Source organism: Chiloscyllium plagiosum, unplaced genomic scaffold (genome assembly GCF_037043375.1).
Source record: "Chiloscyllium plagiosum isolate Xiang-an unplaced genomic scaffold, Cpla_swu_hap1 HiC_scaffold_1, whole genome shotgun sequence".
Classification (NCBI taxonomy): Eukaryota; Metazoa; Chordata; class Chondrichthyes; order Orectolobiformes; family Hemiscylliidae; genus Chiloscyllium; species Chiloscyllium plagiosum.
The window spans coordinates 54,078,161-54,100,110 of record NW_028270139.1 but is presented as its reverse complement, the minus strand read 5'-3'; the positions used below and the strand labels follow the sequence as shown (position 1 = coordinate 54,100,110).

The 21,950-nt window shown below is 41.1% G+C and overlaps 1 long non-coding RNA gene across 1 annotated transcript in view; it reads right to left on the bottom strand.

Annotated features, from left to right (window-relative positions):
• Positions 1 to 21,950, bottom strand: part of LOC148152117 (uncharacterized) — a 79,091-nt gene that overhangs the window by 14,444 nt on the left and 42,697 nt on the right. Inside the window, exon 2 of the long non-coding RNA XR_015757116.1 lies at positions 2,618 to 2,976. This is a non-coding gene — a long non-coding RNA (uncharacterized LOC148152117). The remainder of the gene's footprint in view (positions 1 to 2,617; positions 2,977 to 21,950) is intronic.

Sequence of the window (21,950 nt, the reverse complement as noted above, 5' to 3'; positions counted from 1 at the left end):
TACACCTCACTGACACAGATCTAGTTGGCCTCGTAGATGGGGTGGTGAAGAGGAGCAATGCTTTCTTCCCTCAGGACTGCCAGAGGAGACCATAGCACCACAGTCCATGGTCTGGAGCAATGTTCAGCAATGCCACAGGAAGGTTAATAATATTGTGCACTTTGCAATGGTAAGTACCAAAATCTTCTGTCTGCTATATCACACTGACTCTAACTCTGTTATTGCACCCATCTCCCACCAAGTCTGGTAATCTCCATATCTAGGCAACCAAGAAACCTATGTTGTGTTGTGATGCTCTCCCATTACTATCACTGTGAATAATTTGGTAACATGCTCAAAGCTCAACTCCAATTGCACAACTAATTCCCTCTTTTTGTATGCAGGCAGTGGTGACACTCACACAGCCTTTTCCCTTAAAAGGCTAGCCCCTCTAGCCATCTGCACCTCCTCCATCTCTGGGGAAGAAACCATAAATCTCCTAAGGGGTACAGTAACAAGACTTCCTCCTATACCCTCAACTAGCTTACTATTTTTAACTGGAAGGGTACTTTATCTAGTTTAGATTAGGAAGTACAATGTATTGAATACATCATCAGCATATCTCTTCGGCTGGTTGAGGAAGAAATACTCCAGGTCCCTGGTACTCAGACAACCTCCTAAGACTCGAGCAGAAGATGATCCCATGGTGTCAGTCATTAATAGATTTGTGTAAATGTACAGGTAGACTCAGAAGCAGCAAGAAGGTTTTTCAAAACACTTGGGATTGAAGGTAGGAAGAATGCACCAATGCCATCAGAACCATGCTGGCTCTGGTGTGCATGTTTCTGGCTATCTCAATGGATAGACAAATTGGTGGCTTCCCTGGAAAGTCAGGTTCAGAAGAACATTCAGTGGCTGTCAGAAGCACATGCAGACCTGCACTCCATCACTTTGGCTAATGGTTCTTAGCATCAACAGTAAGGTGAGAAGGGGGATGAGGGCCTTTGATCTTACTCCCCAGATGCTCTTTTCTTTCAAGGAAACAGGTTGGTGTCAGCAGGCACCCAGGCAGTGGAGATACCATACAAAAGTCCTCCAGAAATCTTTTCTCAGGACATTCCAGAGGTGGATGGCTAGTCCCCCTCCACCTTGTGAGAGATTCTCAGTCCTGTCTAAGTTGCAGGTGAGGTGGGTAAGCCTGAATCCAGGCAAGTCATTCTCAGCGTACCTGGGGCCTTCAGCCATAAATATCCCTGGGATCCTGTGCCCAAATCTTCCCAGCAAACAGGATCCACTACAGAGCAAACTATTTCCACCCCAGCTGTGGATCCTTGGAATGCACCCAATTGAAAAGGAATGGCAAGAAAAACAAACCATCTGAGGGCATATAGATGGCAGTGTGGCACTACTTTGTAAATCTCACATCAGGAAAAATATACACTTTCAACCCTCACTTCTCTGTCCTTTCAGCTATAGGACTGTGCGAAGTGGGGACAATGCCTGAGTTAAGCAGACTCTTCACACATCCTATGGAGGATAGGATCTATAGTGGAAAGGAATTGCTTATCTCTGAGAAACATCCCAGATAACTACAGATTTAACAAATCATTCAACCCTTTCATGCATTACTGCAGGCAAGACTTAGTACTTTGGTGATGAGATTATTGACTGCAAAGTTAATTGGAATGCCCTGTGAAAGGTCCTTGCTGCATTCATGTTTCACTTTGCGTGTGTGACTAAGTGCTCATTCATGATTACATACTTGGTTGAGACAAAAGTTCATTCTAACTCGATATCTTACAAGGGAGCACATATTCTTTTAAGGATGGGTGATGTCCAATACCCCATTGACATTCAAACTCTGACTCATTCTTATCATTGGAAAATGGTTTTAAGTGATGACTTTGTAACCTCAATTGATGTTGTAGTGAAGTCTTACTAGCATTGCATGCTAATTTAGCAGTATATGTGAAATTCCAGATGCTGAAGGCTGAATTATAACATCTGAATGAAAGGATTTGTGTTAGGATGCCTTTCAATATGCCTTTCAATATTTTGCCATGGCAAAATTCATTGCACAGCTTTTGCTACTAGATTGTTAAGGATGCCTCAGAAATTAAGTTAAAAAATCACATAACACCAGGTTATAGTCCAACAGGTTTAATTGGAAGCACTAGCTTATAACCTGATGTTGTGTGATTTTTAACTTTTTACACCCCAGTCCAACACTGGCATCTCCAAATGACTCAGAAACTAATTTTACTTTCTCTAGTGCCTATCCGAATAAGCAAAGTTGTTGGTCTTAAATACTTGGGCAGCAGATGAGTTGGATGCTGATTGAGTGGAATTTTTTTTATTAATGAATTCAGTCACATTATAACATGACACTCTCAACATTTGTGTACAGCCCATTGCGCCCTGCACCTGGGGGAAGTCAGCACCATTTGCAAATTCTGTTGCATGGGCAATAGCATTGATCTTGTCACAGAGAAAAGAGATGAAGTGGTGTGATCTTGCATAAATTGAATTTGTAACATTCTTGATGTATTTGTCGGCTATGAATTGGGAGATTCCATCCAGATCCCCGGTGAATGATTGGAGTGTGCTAGTCAGATATAAAAAAACATGCTGTTGTTACCTTGATGGCACTGGATTGAGGTGGTCACCCATCCTCCAGAGTGCAAGTCCTGCTCCAGCAGATGACTTATTTCTATTTTGATGTCTCAGGGCTTTTTTTATTTGTGCTTGCACTGAGCTTCGGTCATCTGGTGGAAATTTCGGTGAGATCAGTATACAATCGTCCCTCTATAATCCCTCCCATCCTGGAGACAGCGTTTGCTGTGGCTCTTCATGTGGAGGGTGCTTAGTATCTGCTAGAGGTTGCAGTTTTTCCTGAATTTGCTGATTCATTTGATTCTCCTCATTTGCCTTTGTTTTAAATCGAAGTGACAATAGCACCCATCAATGCTGGATTCATTTTGAATGGGTGCAATGAACCTACAAGACAATATCAAAAAGTTACCAACTTATCAGTCTTGTGATTCCTGGCCAATCATATCAAATACAAATAAGGCTTTACTATAACCTGAGACACAGTATGACATAGATGCCTCTGGCATAGAGGGCCATAGGAACAGGAATAGGCCATTCAACTCCTCCAGCCTGTTCCGCTATTCAATTAGATCATGGCTGATATGTAGCCTAACTCCATGTACTTGCTTTTGATATGCATTTCTTAGTACAAATATTTACTAAACAAAAAATTATCTATCTCAGATTTAAAAATATCAACTGATCCAGCATCCTCTGCCATTTGTAGAACAAAGTTCCAGACATCCAGAAGTTGTTTTCTAACATCTCTCCTGAATGGGCTGACTTTAATTCTTGACCGTCTCCTTTTAGCTTGTCTCAAGACTGTGGTGCTGGAAAAGCATAGCAGGTCAGGCAGCATCCGAGGACCAGGAGAATCGACATTTCGGGCAAGTACCCTTCATTTAGCTTGTCTAACAGATTTGAGATTCTTGCTCCCTGTGAAGATGAGAATGGGGGCTGTAGGGAGAATGAACAAACTGACCAATAGTACTGTGGGACAGGGAAGCTTTTAAGAAGGGGGGAGAAAAGAGAAATGTAGTTTTAATTGGAAATAATATAGTCAGGGAACAGACACTGTTCTCTGATCAAGAATCTCAAAGACACGGTTGCCTGTCTGGTGTCCAGATTCTGATATCTCATCTGGACTGCAGCTGAACTTGGAATGGGAGGGGAAAGATTCAAAGTTTGTGCGAAGATTTGTAGCTCGGGTGCTCTTTGTTGTTGTTCTGTTCGCCGAGCTGGAAGTTTTTGTTGCAAACGTTTCGTCCCCTGGCTAGGCGACATCATCAGTGCTTGGGAGCCTCCTGCGAAGCGCTTCTTTAATGTTTCCTCCGGTGTTTATAGTGGTCTGTCCCTGCCCCTTCCGGTTGTCAGTTTCAGCTGTCCGCTGTAGTGGTTGGTATATCGGGTCCAGGTCGATGTGTTTGTTGATGGAGTTTGTGGATGAATGCCATGCCTCTAGGAATTCCCTGGCTGTTCTCTGTTTGGCTTGCCCTATGATAGTAGTGTTGTCCCAGTCAAATTCATGTTGCTTGTTGTCTGCGTGTGTGGCTACTAAGGATAGCTGGTCGTGTCGTTTCGTGGCTAGTTGATGTTCATGTATGCGGATTGTTAGCTGTCTTCCTGTTTGTCCTATACAGTGTTTTGTGCAGTCCTTGCATGGTATTTTGTACACTACATTAGTTTTGCTAACACAAACCAACAGCCACGCTCAGACAACAACTCACCAAAACGAAGGACCCGATACCCAACATGAGCAAAACTAATGTAGTGTACAAAATACCATGCAAGGACTGCACAAAACACTATATAGGACAAACAGGAAGACAGCTAACAATCCGCATACATGAACATCAACTAGCCACGAAACGACACGACCAGCTATCCTTAGTAGCGTCACACGCAGACAACAAGCAACATGAATTCGACTGGGACAACACTACTATCATAGGGCAAGCCAGACAGAGAACAGCCAGGGAATTCCTAGAGGCATGACATTCATCCACAAACTCCATCAACAAACACATCGACCTGGATGCAATATACCAACCACTACAGCGGACAGCTGAAACTGACAACCGGAAGCGGCAGGGACAGACCACTATAAACACCGGAGGAAACATCAAAGAAGCGCTTCGCAGGAGGCTCCCAAGCACTGATGATGTTGCCTGGCCAGGGGACGAAACGTTTGCAACAAAAACTTCCAGCTCGGCGAACAGAACCACAACAGGGAAAGATTCAGTTGTCATGGTCTACATATGTACCAACAATATAGGTAGAAAGAGGAAAGAGGTTCTGCTGAGGGAATATAAGCAGTGAGGGGCTAAATTAAAAGGAAAACCAAATGGATAATAATCTCCAGATTACTAACTGTGCCACAAGCTAATTGACAGCGGATCAACAAGATTAAAGAGGTAAACGCGTGACTCAAAGAATGCAGTGGGAGAAATGGGTTTGAATTCATGGGACACTGGCACCAATACCAGGGAAGGTGGGAGCTGTTCCAATTAAATGGGCTCCACCTGAATCATGCTGGGATTGGAATCCTGATGAATCGCATAACTAAGGTTGTGGCTTTAAACTAAGTGAGGGGAACGGGTCTCAGTTGCATGGAAATTAGTGAAAACATTTAAAAGGGTGGGGAGGTCTCAGCAGAGGTCATTAAAGATTCCAGAACAATTGTAATAGGACAGAGAGTATGGAAAGGCTCAGGAATCGAAGTTCAAGCACAGCTAATAAGTGGCTAACTATGAGAAGGAAGGCAATGTAGAACTGAAGGTGTTGCAATAGCCAAAAAAGGTGTAGTGCGATTAGAATTGACAGGTGTAATGTTGTGGGTGTCACGGAAACATGGCTGGGAACTAAATATCCATGGATACATATCCTATCACAAGATGGGCAGAGGGGCGAGTTTGCCTTGTTAGTAGGAAATGAAATTAAATTGATAGCAAGTAGCAATATAGGGCCAGAAGTTGCAGACTCTCTGTAGGTAGAGTTGCGGAACTGAAAGGGATTATGACCTTGATGGGAGTTTTGTACAGGCCTCCTAGCAGTAGTCATGATGTGCGGCAGAATGTAAATCAAGAGATTAGAAAAGATAGGTAAGAAAGGCACAATTACAATGATCATGGTGGATTTCAATGTGCAAGTGGACTGGGAAAATCAGACTGGTAGCAGCTTCCAAGCAAAATAAATGTGCGGAATGTTTATGAGATGGCGTTTGGGAGCAGCTTGTGATAAAGCTCATTAGGGAACAGGCAATTCTGGATTTGGTGATGTGTAATGAGTCAGACTTGATTAAGGAGCTGAATGTGAAGAAAGCCCTTGGGGGCAGTGACCATAATCTAATAGAATTCAATGTGCAGTTTGAGTGGGAGAAGCTGGAATCAGGTGAAACCACATTACTAATATGGAAAGTTAACTACTGTGGTCAAGCAACCGCAGACCCAAATTGGACATTTTAAATTGCCTCACGGCTGAAGAAATCAGGCCTAACAGAAAATTGGCCAAACTAAATTAAATAGCAGCTATCAGCTAGAGAGACCAGTGGGAACCAAGGTCAAAGAGGTTACAAAGGTTCAGGAAGGGTCAGTTACGACCCACCTGAGGATTATGTATTGGAGGAGCTTCAATCAGACTTCCGGGCACCTTGATATCCAGCTAGTCGCTGAAGCCATGTACTTTAAAACTCCCCAGCATAGCAATAGTGAAGACTGGTAGCATGACCCCACTGGATGATTTAAATCTAGTTCATGAAACCATTGGCCATTCTGGAAGGTTGGTGGTGAGGGGGATAAAAACACACACCTGGATGTCGCCCTCTCAATGAAGACGTAGTGAAAACTCAGTGAAGACTTCAGGGAAGACTCGCAGCAAGACCTGTGGCAGAAGGCTGTGCAGCAAGCCAGGAGAAGATTTACCTCAACCAGCAAGACCCACCTTCGTGGAAAAGAGCCAACTCTACATCAGAGAAGAAAGACATTCCAATGGCCCAGCTTAAACATGTGGATCATTGCAGGTTATATCCTTTCTCAGACAAACCGAGCTAGAAAGAGAGTAAATATTGTGGAAATTTGAAATATGTTCATTTTCATTAGGAATATTTTGTTAATTAAAATCGAGTTGAGCTGCAAACTGAATTCTGTGTCCCTTTGTCTGCCTCACTGACAAGAGCACTTGGGTAAAGGGTTTTGCATGCATAAACTACAAGTCAAAAACACAGACAATACTACAAAGACCTGAGGGAGGAACTGGCCAGTTTTGATTGGAAGGGGACTGAGCAGGGAACGTGGTGGAGCAGCAATCACAGGGATTACAGGGATAATTTGGGATTCACAGCAGAAAATCATCCCAAGGAACATGAAACCTACCATGGGACGGACAAAGCAGCAATGGCTGACAAGAGATAGCATAAAAGGAAAAGGAAAAGCATACAGAATGTTGAAGATTAATGGGAAGCCAAAGGACTGGGGAAACTTTAAAAATCAGTATAGGATAGTTAAGAAACAATTCGGGTGTGAAGATAAAATATGAGTCTAAGCTAGTTAGTAATATAAAAGATTGCAAGAATTTGTTTTTAGATTTTTAAAAGGTAAAGTGAGGCAAGAGTGGACATTGAACCATTGGAAAATGAGGCCAGAGAAGTAATAATGAGGGAACAAAGAAATGGTGGAGCAGAAGAATGGGTACTTTGTATCAGTCTTCATAATGGAAGACAGCAGTACCATACCAGAACTTCAAGAGAGTCAGGGGACAGAGGTGAGTGTAGTGGCCATCACTATGGAGAAGCTGAAAGATCTGAAGGTGGATAAATAACCGAATACCCTACATCCTAGAGTTCTGAAGGAGAAAGGCGAGAAATTTATTGAGGCATCACTGGACCCAGGGAGGGTCCCAGAGGACTGAAAGTGGCTAATGTAACATCCCTGTTTAAGAAGGGAGTGAAGCAGAAGAAGGGAAATTATAGGCCAGTTAGCCTGACCTCAGATGTTGGGTAAGGTTTTAGCATTCATTATTAGGGATGAGATTGCAGAGTACATGGAAGTGATTGGTGAGATAGAACTGAGATAGCACAACTTTGTCAAGAGAAGGTCATGCCTGGCAAATCTGTTGGAATTCTTTGAGGAGGTAATGAGAAAGCTAGACAAAGGAGAGCCAGTGGACATCACTTGAATGAATGACTGATTTTATTGTCACATGTAATTGGGAAAATAAAGTGAAATGTGTATTGTTGCCATAATCTGGTGCCATTTTGGATTATAAAATGAATAAAAATAAACTTTTTAAACAGAGCTTCACATTCTGTTCACTTGTCAGAAAAATACAAAGGCAGAAAAATAAGAAATAATGCTAATCTTTACAATCCTTCTTGTGAAGCACAGCTCTGGGTTTTCTTAAGGTCTTCTGGGGTTTTTGTAATGTGTTCTAGTCTGGGCTGCAATGAATCCCCGTTCTGGGTTCAGCTGATGCCCCAGGACACCCCGGGCTCCACTTCTGCCATCTCGCTGATGTCATTAGGAGTCCCAGTCTGGGTCCACCGTGCAGCCAAAGCTGCAGTCGCCACTGACCTATTTGGATTTCTAAAAGTCCTTTGACAAGGTGTCATGCAGGAGGATGTCAAATAAGCTAAGAGCCCATGGTTTTAAGGGTAAGGTGCTGGCACAGATAGAGAATTGACAGTCTGGCAGAAGGCAGAGAGTGGGGATAAAGGGGTCTTTTTCAGGATGGCAGCTGGTGACTAGTGGAGTTCTGCAGAGGTCAGTATTGGCACCACAACTATTCATATTATACATTAATGATCTGGACGAAGGTACTGAGGGCATAATTAGTAAGTTCGCAGAAGACACAAAGATAAGGAGAGGAACAGATAGTGTTGAGGAGGTGGGGAGGCTGCAGAAGAACTTGGGCAGGCTAGGAGAGTAGACAAAGAAGCGGCAGATGGAATACAATGGGATAAAGTGTGAGGTTATGCACTTTGGTAGGAAGAATAGAGATGTAGACTAGGTTCTAAATGGGAAAAGACTTTGGAAATCTAAAGTGTAAAGGGACTTTGGAGTCCTAGTTCAGAATTTTCTTAATGTTAACATGCAAGCTCAGTTGGCAGTTAGGAAGGCAAATGTGGTGTAGCATGCATATCAAGAGGGATAGAATACAAGAGCAGGGATGTACTGCTGAGACTGTATAAGGCTCTGGTCAGACTACATTTGGAATGTTGTGAGCCATTTTTGGTCCTGTATCTAAGGAAAGATGTGCTGGTGGAGGGGGTTCCAGAGATAAAGGTCTTGTCAATGGAACTTGGAAGGATGATGGGGGATCTCATTCAAAGTTACAGAATACAGAGGAACCTTGATTATCAGAACGACATGGGCGGGGAGTATCTTGTTCGGATAATCGAATATTCAGATAATTGAATGCCGGACAACACAGTTTCGTCAAGCATTGGGACCTTGTGATCTTGTTCGGATAATCTGAAATTTAGATAATCAAATGCCAGATAATTGAGGTTCCTCTGTACTGAGAGGGCTGATCAGAGTGAATGTGCTGAAGATATTTTCATTAGTAGGGGAGTCTAGGACCTGATGGTATAGCCTCAGAGTGAAGGGATCACCCGTTAGAACTAACATGATGAGGAATTTCTTCAGCCAGAGGGTGGTGAATCTGTGAAACTCATTGCCACAGAAGGCTGTGGAGGCCAAGTCATTAAGTGTATGTAAGACAGATCGATAGGTTCTTGATTAGTAAGTTGATCAAAGGTTATGGGGAGTGGCAGGAGAAAGGGATCAAGAAATATATCAGCCATGATTAAATGATGTAGAAGACTCAGTGGAACCAATGGCCTAAATCCGCTTCTATATATTATGGTCTAATTTGTATAATCTCTCCCATAACTTATCTCTCATAAGTTAACCTCCGAAGTCCAGGTAACATTCTTGTAAATCTATGTTGTTGTCCCTCCAAAACCAATATATCTTTCCTAAGGTGTGGCACCCAGATTTGCTTACGTACTCCAACCAGAGTTTTGTACATTTGCTGCATAACGTCTTCACCGTTGTACTCCAGTCCTCTTGACAGAAAGCCCAGCATCCCATTAGCTTTCTTGATCAGTCTCTGTATCTGTTGGAGATATTTTAAAGATCTATACCCAGGTTCTTTGGACATCCACTGTGTCTAACTACATGGCATCTAGAAAAAGAATATACTGATCTATTATTTTTCAGTCTAAAATAGATAACCTTATATTTACCATGAAATGCCTCTCCATAGGACTCTGAGATATTATACCTTATGCATATGTATGCATCCCAAACCACATCATGCAAAGACTTTGGATATTGTATCTGTGAGTGGAGAGCTACCTTCTTGCTGCTGAGATAGCATGAACATTTTAAAGCTCCCCACCTAATCTGCTACACCAGCTTCCAGAAGCCCAAAGAGAAGAAAGCTGAGTTAGAAGTATTGCTGACTTTGCCTGTGTGAGCTCAGAAGGTAGACCTTATCAACATTTCACTAAAGCAGCCAAGACATCCACATTTATATCTGAGAAATAATGCATTATGAAAACCATTTTAATCTGGTCCTTTTTTTCACTTGTACCTTAATTGCATTTGTTTGTCTCTCTGTCCTTTCTGTGAATGGGAACTCAAAACTGATGTTTCAGGTTTAAAGCACAGACATTAATCAGGATTCCATATTTTCTCAGCTAAAGTTATTGTATGTCTAATAAATAGTTGTCCTTTGTTTAATGTACAAACTAATACCTGGAAATTAATTATTTGAAAAGTCTGGGTTTGGTTATCTGCTTAGGAGCAATTAGAGTGACTATTTGAGGGTCTTCAACAGTTTAATTTTACTGTGTTGTGAATTTAGAGGTAAAAAGATTGATTTAGTTCAGCTGTCTTTCTCTGTTTCATAACAGTATAAAGATAATGTCACAGACTTGAGCAAAATGGCTCAACATGGTAATTCAAAAATGAAACCCTCAAACGTGTTGTTGAGGCGAGAGGTACTGTGACTGTGCCAAGAAGACAGATTAATTTGTAACTCATTGCAATAACACAATTGAAGAGCTAGAGTCCTTGACTGTAGATGTCAAGCGAAACCAACTCATTTCAGCTGTAGCAAACCTAAAGCTTGAACTGATAACCCTCAATGTGCCAAAAACGATTTGCAATATTTTGCAGTAAATTGAACAACTGACCACAAAATAGGTCCTAGAGGAGTACAGCCACATGTTCATAGGGTTAGGATGTCTTCCAGGAGAATATCATCTTGAATTATATGAAAGTATAATAGCGATTCAGCAGCTGCTAAGGAAAGTTGCAGCTTCAGTCAAGGAGAAGATGGAAGTTCTGGAAAAGAAGGAAGTAATCAAGAGAGTGACAACTACTACAGAGTAGATTAGCAGCACAATAGTAGTGAAACAACATGGAATGCTGAGTAATCAATGAGGTTCAGCCATGAGCCGGCATGAAATGGTTGGGAGAGCTTGGATCGAACAGTTGGACTGCTCACAGTCAGCTAATGTCCAAGAGTCATGAGGAATGCTGAGCTCATAAGTGTGTTTCACTTTCAGTGTTTAGGGGTGTACCTGTGGTGCTGCTGTTTGAAGAAACACCCATCGTCAAAACTTGCAGCACCATCCCCTGACAGCGCAACACATACCCCATCCAATTTGAGGTGTTTTTCTATTTGTTTGTGGAATGTGGGTGTCACTGGCTAGGCTAGTATTGCCCAGCCCTAATTTCCCAGAGTGCAGTTAAAGTCAATCACATTACAGTATGTCTAGAGTAGGCTAGGGCAGGTAAGGATACCAGTTTCCTTCCCCAAAGGACATTAGTGATGGATTTTTCTGACAATTAACAATAGACTCATGGCCATTATTAGATCTTTAATTCCAGATTTTTTAATTAAATTCAAATTCCACCAGCATGCCAAAACAGTACCTGAGTCTCTGGATTAATAGGCTACTGGTAATCCCATTAGGCCTTTACCTCCCCAGCTGCAGCCATTTTAATTTCCATTGCTCATGTGTGATTTACAAGGTGATGAAAGACAACAGCAACCACCCTTTGAACTGTGAGTTCCAGGTGCCATCTCACCCTGTAGGTAAACCACCAAACATCAACTTCCTAACCCATCCCCCTTCATGGTAGGCCACCCTGTCAATTCCAATTTCTTCGGGTCCCCACCCAACCTGCCGATCTGAATCTTCATCTGCCCACCTTTCCCACTAGCCCAGCCATTTGGGGGCAACATCCCAGGTCTTATTGTTCACTGTCCCCAACCCTGGAAGCTAGGATGCTACTCACCATGTTCTACCACCCCCTCCTGTATGACTCCTTACCATCCTATTCTCAATTTATACATTGAGCAGCCCCCCTTCACTTTGTAATTCAGCATTATTCCCCCAACTCCTCACCATTAATTTCCTTAGCCTTTCTTCCACAGCACCAACCACTGATAACTCCCTCACCCCTTCATGATTAGTTGTCACAACCCCCAGAATGATCACAGCCTTGGCTGATGTTGACCTGGCACTTTGTGCTATCATATTTCAATCTTTGTTACTACATTGCTGGCATCAGTAGGTGAACATTGTGGTTATGCTCTGGCTTTGTCTCACTCGTGTCTGTGATATTATTAGTTATACAAAGACAAACAGATATATCCTGAAAATCCTGTCCATGTGTTGGAATAGGTTTTGGCCATCTGAGAAGCCAAGTGGTAACAATCTGAAATGATATTGCCAAATGACACCCGAAATGTTGTGAAATCTTGTGACTCTTTGACTAAATGGACTGATCAGCATCCATGGAATCGGTGATCATATATATATATATATATATATATATATGCACACTGTGAGACAGCCTCTTGTAGGCTGTAATAAGAGATATCAATTGCTGTGATGCATGTCTTTCAGGACATATAATGGCAATAATTTGGTACCAGCTCTTGGATCAATTTTTGCTTTTAATGTGAATCGTTCTGTCTGTTTCAGGACATATGGTATTAATGGTTGCAAAAGTTCCTGATCACCTTGGTTAGAAAGCAAAGAAGAGAGGATCTGAGAGACAGGCTGCCCGGGGATCCGATCCCTCTGTGCTGAGGCTCTGGATCAATCCCAGTCACTATGAGCCCTGGTTAAGCAAAGAAAAGAGAAACTGAGAGGCAGGCTGCCCAGGGATTCAATCCCTCTGCGCTGAAGCTCTTATTGATCACCTTGTAATGTTAGCATGATGTGTGAGATTGAAAGTTTATACAAGTCATCCTCTGAATTTTTCTTTTATTTGGTTAATTTTGAAACTCATTGTTAGCATATGTGCCCCTTCTTAAAAAAAATTCTTGATGTTGGTTTTGTGTTGCTCTACCTCTTTTTGGTAATCTGTGGTTTCTTCTGTGGTCTGCAGTGGCCTTTGGAACCAGATTTTATGTACAGGTATGCCCAATGTTTGTTGGAGACATATGCTTTATGTACAATGTGACATGCTGTACAGTTTTAGGTAGCTGTAAGAAACCCCATCTATTCCAGATTTTTGTTGGTTTGGTGCACCTTGCTGACAGTAGCGATAGTGTTCTTTGAACCTAAAGCATGTCACTGTTGTTGGCTGCCATTATGGCTTCATACCAGATCCATTCTCAAGTAATGTGAGAATGGTATGACCCTTTTTGTTGTCCAAAGAGTCCTTCCCAAAGGGTTTATTTGTGTAGAGATAATGACTAATGTAACGAGCCTCTCCGATAGTTCCACTTCAAAAAAGTCACACCTATGCCCTTTGCAGCAGTGTCTTCTGAAAAACTGATCAATGAAATCTTAGGTTGCTATCTATATGACATGAGTTGAAGTCTGTTAATCCTGAAATTAATTTTCATATTGAGCTGGTCATTGGGAACATTCCAGATCATCCACGGAACAAAGACGACAAAATAGAGAACAGTGCAGCACAGGAACAGAGTCTTTGGCCCACCAAGACTATGCTGACACATGACATCTTCCTAAACAAAAACCTTTTTGCCTCTATACTGTCCATATCCCTCTATACCTCAACTATTCATCTAATCTGTCAAGATGCCTCTAAGAATTTGCTATTGTATCCACCTCCACCACCTCCTCTGGCAGTGCATTCTAGGTTGAAACTTTATTGCTGGAACAGCACAGCAGGTCAGGCAGCATCCAGGGAACAGGAACGTCGAATCTCCTGTTCCCTGGATGCTGCCTGACCTGTGCTGTTCCAGCAATAAAGTTTCAACTTTGATCTCCAGCATCTGCAGACCTCACTTTCTCCAGTGCATTCTAGGCACTTAATGTCCTTTCTGCAAAAACCTGCCTCTCACATCTCCATTAAAAACTTACCCTTTTACATTAAACTTATCTTCCCAGTAACTGACTTTCCTACCCTGTGAAAAAGATTCTGACTATCATTTCTATCCATGCTACTCATGATTTTATAAACTTTGATCAGGTCACCCCTCATCCTTCAATGTTCAACTAAAAACAAACCTAGTTAGTCCAATCTCTCCTCATCGCTAATACCCTCCAAACCAGGCAACATCCTGGTAAACTGTTACTGTACCCTCCCCAAAACCTCTACATCCTTCTGGTGTTGTGGCAACCAGAATTGTACACAATATTCCAAATGTGGCCTAACTAAAGTTTTATACAGCTACATGACTCACCCATTTTTATACACAGTGCCCTGACCAATGAAGGCAAGCATGCCAGATGCCTTAGTTACCAACTTATCCACTTGTATTGCCACTTTCAGGCAACTGTGGACTTGTATTCCTAAACCCATCTGTATGTTGTTGTTACTAAGGATTCTGCTTTTTACTGCATACTTCCCTCTTGCATTAGATCTCTCAAATGCATCACCTCACATTGTGCGGATTAAACTTCATCTATCCATGTCTCCAGCATCTATATCCTGCTGTACCCACTGGCAATCCTCCTCACCATCTGCAGCTCCCCCAATCTTTGTGTTGTCCACTAACTTGTTAATCAGGCTACCTACATTATCCTCCAAATCATTTCTATATATATTACAAGCATCAGGGGTCCCAGGACTGATCCCCACAGAATACCACTTGTCATAGATCTCCAATCTACCACTACTGTCTGTCTTCTATGACTAAGCCAGCTCTGTATTCATCTTACAACCTCACTGTTAATCCAATGCGATTTCACCTTTTGTATCAGCCTGCCATGAAGTTCCTTGTCAAAGACCTTGCTAGTGTCTATATAGACAACATCTACAGTCCTGCCCTCATCAATCATCTTTATCACTTTCTCAAAAGCTCAATCATGTTTGTGAGACACAACCTTCCCCACACAAGACCATGCTGCCTTTCGCTAATAAGTCCATATTGTTTCAAATGTGAGGAAATCTTATCCAATAACTTCCCTACCACTGATGGCTCACTAGTCTGTAATTTCCTGGTTTGTCCCTGTTGCCCTTTTTAAACGAAAGAACAATATTGGCTTTTCGCTAGTCCTATAAGACGTCTCCTGTGACTAAAGAGGAAATAAAGATTTCATACGTGGCCCCGATAGTTTCCTCACTTGCCTCCCTCAGTAATCTGGGATGCATCCCATCAGCTCCTGGGGATTGTTCACCTTGATGCTTTTCAAAACATCCAACAATTTTTTTATATTGACATGCCTTAGGACATCAACATACCTCTCCCAAGACTCACCAACCACCAGGTCCTTCTCCTTGGTAAATACAACTGCAAAGTATTCATTAACCCACTTTCTCTGGCTCCAGGCATAAATTCCCTCCTTTGTCTTTGACCTATCCTTACCCTAGCTACACTCTTGCTCCTTATATACGTATTGGAATTTTCCTTAATACTGTTCGCCGAACATATTTCATGGTCCTTCTTAGCCCTTGTAATTCTTCTCAAATTCTTTCCTGATACCTTTATATTCTTTGAGGACTCTGCCTGTCTTTAGTTTCTTCAACCTTACATACACCACCTTTTTCTGGAAGGACAGATCTGTTAATTCTGTGAATTCCCTCTTTGCCAATGGAAAGCAAGATTTTTAGACTATTTTCTTAGGATCATCTATCACTTGGTCTAATAAAATAGAACTGAGTATGTTGTTTGAACTGTTGTAATTCAGTAAGGATACAACTGAATGCCCAGTCCATAATGTGATTTCTGTTATCCACGGTTCCACCTTAAAATCATTGCACTGTGCCACCTAAACTATGTGTTTGTTTTGATTTAAATTAAAACTGATTCTTCCTTAAGAACAAAGACTTTGTAACTGGAGTTATGAGAGACTGTTACTTACCTATCAACTCTAAGGAACATTGTCTAGCATTCTGTAAGAGTTTGCACTAGCCTTGTGGACTAGCTCAAGATTGCACTTCAACACTTTTTAATTAAGGCAATTTTAGAAATGTATTTTATTTCAAAATAACTTACAATTCCAATCAAAACTAAATTACTTCTGTTTTATTAATGGTTAATGCCCTCTCCACAGAACTATACAGCTATCTGTACTTATGGAAACAGATACTGCTAAAGGGTGAGAAAACCTTTCTTTCTCTGAATTCTCTGCTGTTCAAAGCTATGGTTTAGTTGGTTTCCTATTAGTTATCCAAATATCTGCCACCAAGATTATAGTCTTCTACAGGCAGTCACTGCAACTACTATGTTGTGAGTTTGCCTTCAACATGGTGTTTCATGATATGAAAATGCTTATGTTATCTCCTGCAATGTAAGAAACTAGTAAGGAAAAATCCAAAAAACATTTATTACAGCTTATTATTTTGTATAAGCATTATATTTCTCAGGCATGTGAGTGCCAGGGTTAATATTCAGCTATTACAATAGGAGCATGTTTCCATTAGAGTGTCTTGCTTTAGGTGATTTGAGGTAAGGTTTAGAAACAGATCGTCAACCCTCTGATCACATGGTATGAGGCAATCTCCTAAAGGCATAATGACATACTGTGAGACATAATGCAATAATGTGTTACATAGGTTTTTCTTTCTTCTTTACCCTTACAAAAGGTAAACAGTATATTTGGAGGTTAAGACTAGAAATTATCATTTGGAGAATAGAACTGAAATTATTTGTCCTTCTTAAACTGTTTGCACCAAAATTTTGTATGTTTGTTGTAGTTTATACTATCAATATTCATAGAATTCAAAACATTGTCAGAAAATTGCATACAAATTTATGCAAAATAAATGATGTATAAATAGGAACTTGGTAATATAGACAATGAAATATTTTGCATAATTACAAAATATTTCACAATAATAGATTGCTTGCATTGTAGTTTACTTTATAGGTTTTCCAACCAAATTGGGTCAGTACTAGCATTCCGTTCTCAGAATAAGATTGTCAAGACACCAAGCCCCACACTAGTAATTCGAGTATCTTATGTAGATAGACATTTTATCACCTATTACTTCCCTGATTGGCTGCTTATATTGGGCTTATCATTTGCACATACAAAATGGACCAATTACAAAGGCATCATTGAATTTTCTTTTAGGGGACCACTGATTTGAGCTGTTAAACTCTGACTTGCACATTGTTAAAGTTTGTTTATCTAGCATTGAGGCTATTAGCACTCCTGTCATTATGACAAGTCCTTCTTGCCAACTTGCTGAGCTGGACACCTTTGGGCTCCATTAAAAATTAACATGACAGACTGACTAATCCTTGAGTTAATTCAGGCTTTGATCTATTTGCATTTAAATTTAAAATATAGCTGACTTTTATTACCCTATGCATCATTCTAAATTTTGGAACATAAAAGTTACGCATTACACTGTACCTGGGGAGCATTTTGCTTTGCTAATTTTCAGCAGCGCACCTAGTAAAGCCAGACAACAAATGTTGCCTGAATAATTATGGGAGCTTTTGACAATCGCAGCATAGCTGAGGAACAGATAATGAAAAATGTACAAGCGATCGAAGTGACATTAAAGGAAATGTATTGTGTTGAGGTACAATATTGTCTAGGTAAGATATACTTTGAAGGATGGACATTGCTTGTGCTTTTATGTTCTGAAATGATTTGATCATTTGTTCCTGGGAGGAATTGTAACTTATAAAGCAACATAAGCTAAGTTTCCTCAGCATGCTCACTGGTTGTTCTGGTCGTAGTTGTATGCTGGACAGTCTTTGTGGGTCTGAAATAGACCCTTTGGTCCAACTTATCCATCACAATCCTATCGATCTGCAACTCTACTTTCAAAGAACTATGAACCTGCACTCCAGGGTCTCTTTCTTCACCAATACTCCCTAGGACCATACCATTAAGTGTATAAGTCCTGCTCTTATTTGCTTATCCAAAATGCAGCACCTCACATGTATCTAAATTAAACTCCATCTGCAACTCTTCAGCCCATTGGCCCATCTGATCAAGATCCAATTGTATTCTGAGGTAACCTTCTTTGCTGTCCACTACACTTCCATTTTGGTGTCATTTGCAAACTTAATAACCATACTTATTATGCTCACATCCAACTCATTTATATAAATAATGAAAGGAGGGGACCCAGCACCAATTCTTGCAGCATTACACTGATCACAGGCCTCGAATCTCAAAAGCAACCCTCCACCACCACCCTCTATTTTCTATTTTTGAGCCAGTTCCGTGTCCAAATGGTGAGTTCTCCCTGTATTCCATGACATCTAACCTTGCTAACTAAACTCCTATGGGGAACGTTGTCACACATCTTACTGAAGTCTATTTAGATCATGTTCACTGCTCTGCCCTCATAATCCTCTTTGTTACTTCTTCAAAAAACTCAATCAAGTTCGTGAGACATGATTTCCCATGCGTAAAGCCATGCTAACTATCTTTACTCACTCCTTATTTTTCCAAATAAATGTAAATCCTGTCTCTCAGGATTCTTTCCAACAACTTGCCCACCACTGATGTCAGGTTTTCATTACCACTTTTCTTAAATAGTGGTACCATGTTAGCTAACCTCCAGGCTTCTGGCACCTCACCTGTGACTATCGATGGTACAAATATCTCAGCAAGGTGCCCAGCAATCACTTCCCTAGCTTCCCACAGAGTTTTAAGGAACACCTGATCAGTTCCTGGGGTTTTATCCACTTTTATGTGTTTCAAAACATCCAGCACTTCCTCGTCTGTGGAGAGGACATTTTTCAAGATGTCACCATCTATTTCTCCACATTCTATATCTTCCATGTCCTTCTCCACAGTAAACACTGTTGCGAAATACTTGTTTGCTATCTTGCCCCATCTCCTGCATCCCACACATAGGCTGCCTTACTGATCTTTGTGGGGCCCTATTCTCTCCCTTGTTATATTTTTGCCCTGAATGTATTTATAAAAGCTCTTTGGATTCTCCTTAACACTACTTGCCAAAGCTATCTTATGTCCTCCTTTTGCCCTCCTGATTTCCATCTTAAGTATACTCCTACTGCCTTTAGACTCTAAGGATTCTCTCAATCTCTCCTGTCTATACCTGACATATGCTTTCTTTTTTTACTTAAGCAAAACCTCAATTTCTCTAATCATGCATGCATTCTCTACACCTAGCAGCCTTTCCTTTCACCCTAACAGGAATATGCTGTCTCTGGATTCTTGTCATCTCATTTCTGAAGGCTTCCTATTTTCTCGCCATCCCTTTACCTGAGAACATCTCCCCCCCCACCCCCACGATCAGCTTTTGAAAGTTCTTGCCTAATTCCATCAAAATTAGCCTTCCTCCAATTTAGAACTTCTACTTTTAGATATTGTCTATCCTTTTCCAACGTTATTTTAAAACTAAGAGAATTATGGTCGTTGGCCCCAAAGTGCTTCCCCACTGACACCTCAGTCACCTGCCCTGCCTTATTTCCCAAGAGTAGGTTTAGTTTTGCACCTTCTCTAGTCAGAGCATCCACATACTAAATCAAAACATTTTTTGTACATTCTTAAATTCCTCTTTGTCTAAATCCTTAACACTATGGTAGTCCCAGTCAATGTCTGGAAAGTTAAAATCTCTTATCATAACCACCGTTTTGTTCATGCAAATAACTGAAATCTCCTTACAAATTTCTTTCTCAATTTCCTGCTGACTATTAGGGGGTCTATAATTCAATCCAAATAAGATGATCATCCCTTTCTTATTTCTCAGTTCTACCCAAATACCTTCCCTAGATGTATTTTCGGGAATATCTTCCCTATGTACAGCAGCAATGTTATCACTCATCAAAAATGCCACTCTGCCTCCTCTCTTGCCTCCCTTTCTATCCTTCCCACAGCATTTGTATCCTGGAACATTAAGCTGCTAGTCTTGTCTATCCCTGAGCAACGTTTCTATAATTGCTATGAAATCCCAGTCCCATGTTTCTAACCATGCCCTGAGTTCATCTGCCTTCCCTGTTAGGCCTCTTGCATTGAAGTAAATGCAATTTAATTTATCAGTCCTACCTTGTTCTCTGCTTTTTCCTTCCTGCCCTGACTGACTCACTCCCTTTCTCAACTGCATCAGTTTCGGATTAATGTCTTTGCTCACTATTTCCCTGGCTCTAAACCCCACCTTACTAGTTTAATCCTCCTGAGCATCTCTAGTAAGTCTCCCTGCTAGTATATTAGTCCCCTTCCAATTCAGGTGTAATCTATCCTTCTTGTACTGGTTATTTCTACCCCAGAATAGATTCCGATGATCCAAAAATGTGAACTCTTCTCCCATGCACCAGCTCCTCAGCCACACATTCATTTGTTCTATCCTCCTATTCCTACCCTCATTGGGTCATAGTACCGGGACTAATCCAGATATTACAACCATCGAGGACCTCCTTTTAAAATTCCTGCCTCGCTTTCCATATTCTCCTCACAGAATCTCATCCTTTTCCCTTCCTATGTCGTTAGTTCCAATGTGTGCAATGACCTCCTGCTCGTCCCTCTCCCCTTTAAGAACATTCTGCACCCTCTCTGAGACATCCTTGACCCTGGCACCAGGAGGCTTTACAGCATTCTGATTTTTCGCTGCTGGCTGCAGAAACGTCTGTCTGTGCCTTTGACTAGAGAGTCCCCTATCATAATCGATCACTTGGAACCCAATGTACCCTTCATTACATTACAGCCTGTCTTGATACCAGAAACTTGGCTGTTCATGCTACATTCCCCTGCAAGTCCATCATTCCCTACATTTTCCAAGACAGCATACTTACTTGAAATGGGGATAGCCACAGAAGACTCCTGCACTATTTGCCTACATCTCCTATCTTTCCTGGAGTTAACTCATCTATCTGACTGTATCTGTGACTTTCCTCCCTTCCTATAACCGCCATCCATCACACCCCCAGTTCTTGTAAATTCCTCTTTGCTTCTAACTGTCACTCCAACCGATCCATTCAATCTGATAGAATTCACAATTGAAGACACTTCCTGCAGACATAATCCTCAGTAACATGTCAATTTTCCCTGAACTCCCAGATCCAACAAAAAGAGCATATGACTCTATTAAAGGTCATCTTTGCTCCCTCACAATCTACAGACCCAGAAAATAGCACCGTGAGTTTGCTCTAAAAAAGTACTCCACACTAGCTTAGTACTTAAGGTTTATATTATTAAAATTTAATCAAGAGACAGATTTCAATAAAACATATCATCAAGAAAGAACCCACTCTACTCACTACTGAAGACTTATAGCAAGATTACACATTAAAAACTATGTACTTATCTGTTCCTGTGCTGTGAGCTCTCCTACACAGGTTCCTCCAATGTCAACTGTGAATTTCTCTATTTGTTAATTTTTCCTAGATGCACTCCAACATCCAGCGATGTATGAATGCAAAGGCAGTAACTGCACAGATTCACTTCTGTGTCAGTTAGCAGTGTGGGTTTCTTTTTCTCTCTCCCTCGCTGACCATGTGCTCGCTGTCTTTTTCTGTCTTTCTCTCTTTTTAAAAGTGCCGTTGGTTTGACTTTTTTTCCCTTTTTGTCTTTTTTGAATTATGTTCTATTTTTCAGAATTGCCCATTTGAGGAGAAGCAGTTTTATAAGTTAAATATTATGTGTATTAAATTGTATTCATACTGGTCAGCAGTTATCAGAGAACACTAAAACCGAGGATTTAGTAATTTATTTCATTGCTTTTGTGAAGCCTTTTTTGTGCAAACTAGCTGCAGTGCTTTCTTATGTCACAACAGTGACTACCTCAAAGGTACTTAAATGCTGATATAGCACTTTAGAGTATCCTGAAGATGTAAAAAGCACTCTGCTATGAATGTAAGATTTTATAAAGTTGGTATGTTTATGGACTTACTTTTTAATTTATGGTAATCAGGGTGCCCCGGAAAGAGGGAGTGGTGTGGAGCAGTTTTGGACTCTTGCTCAGGTGAAACAGGTGCCTGCACACAAAGGGAGACAGTTGTTCTTGCATTGTGCA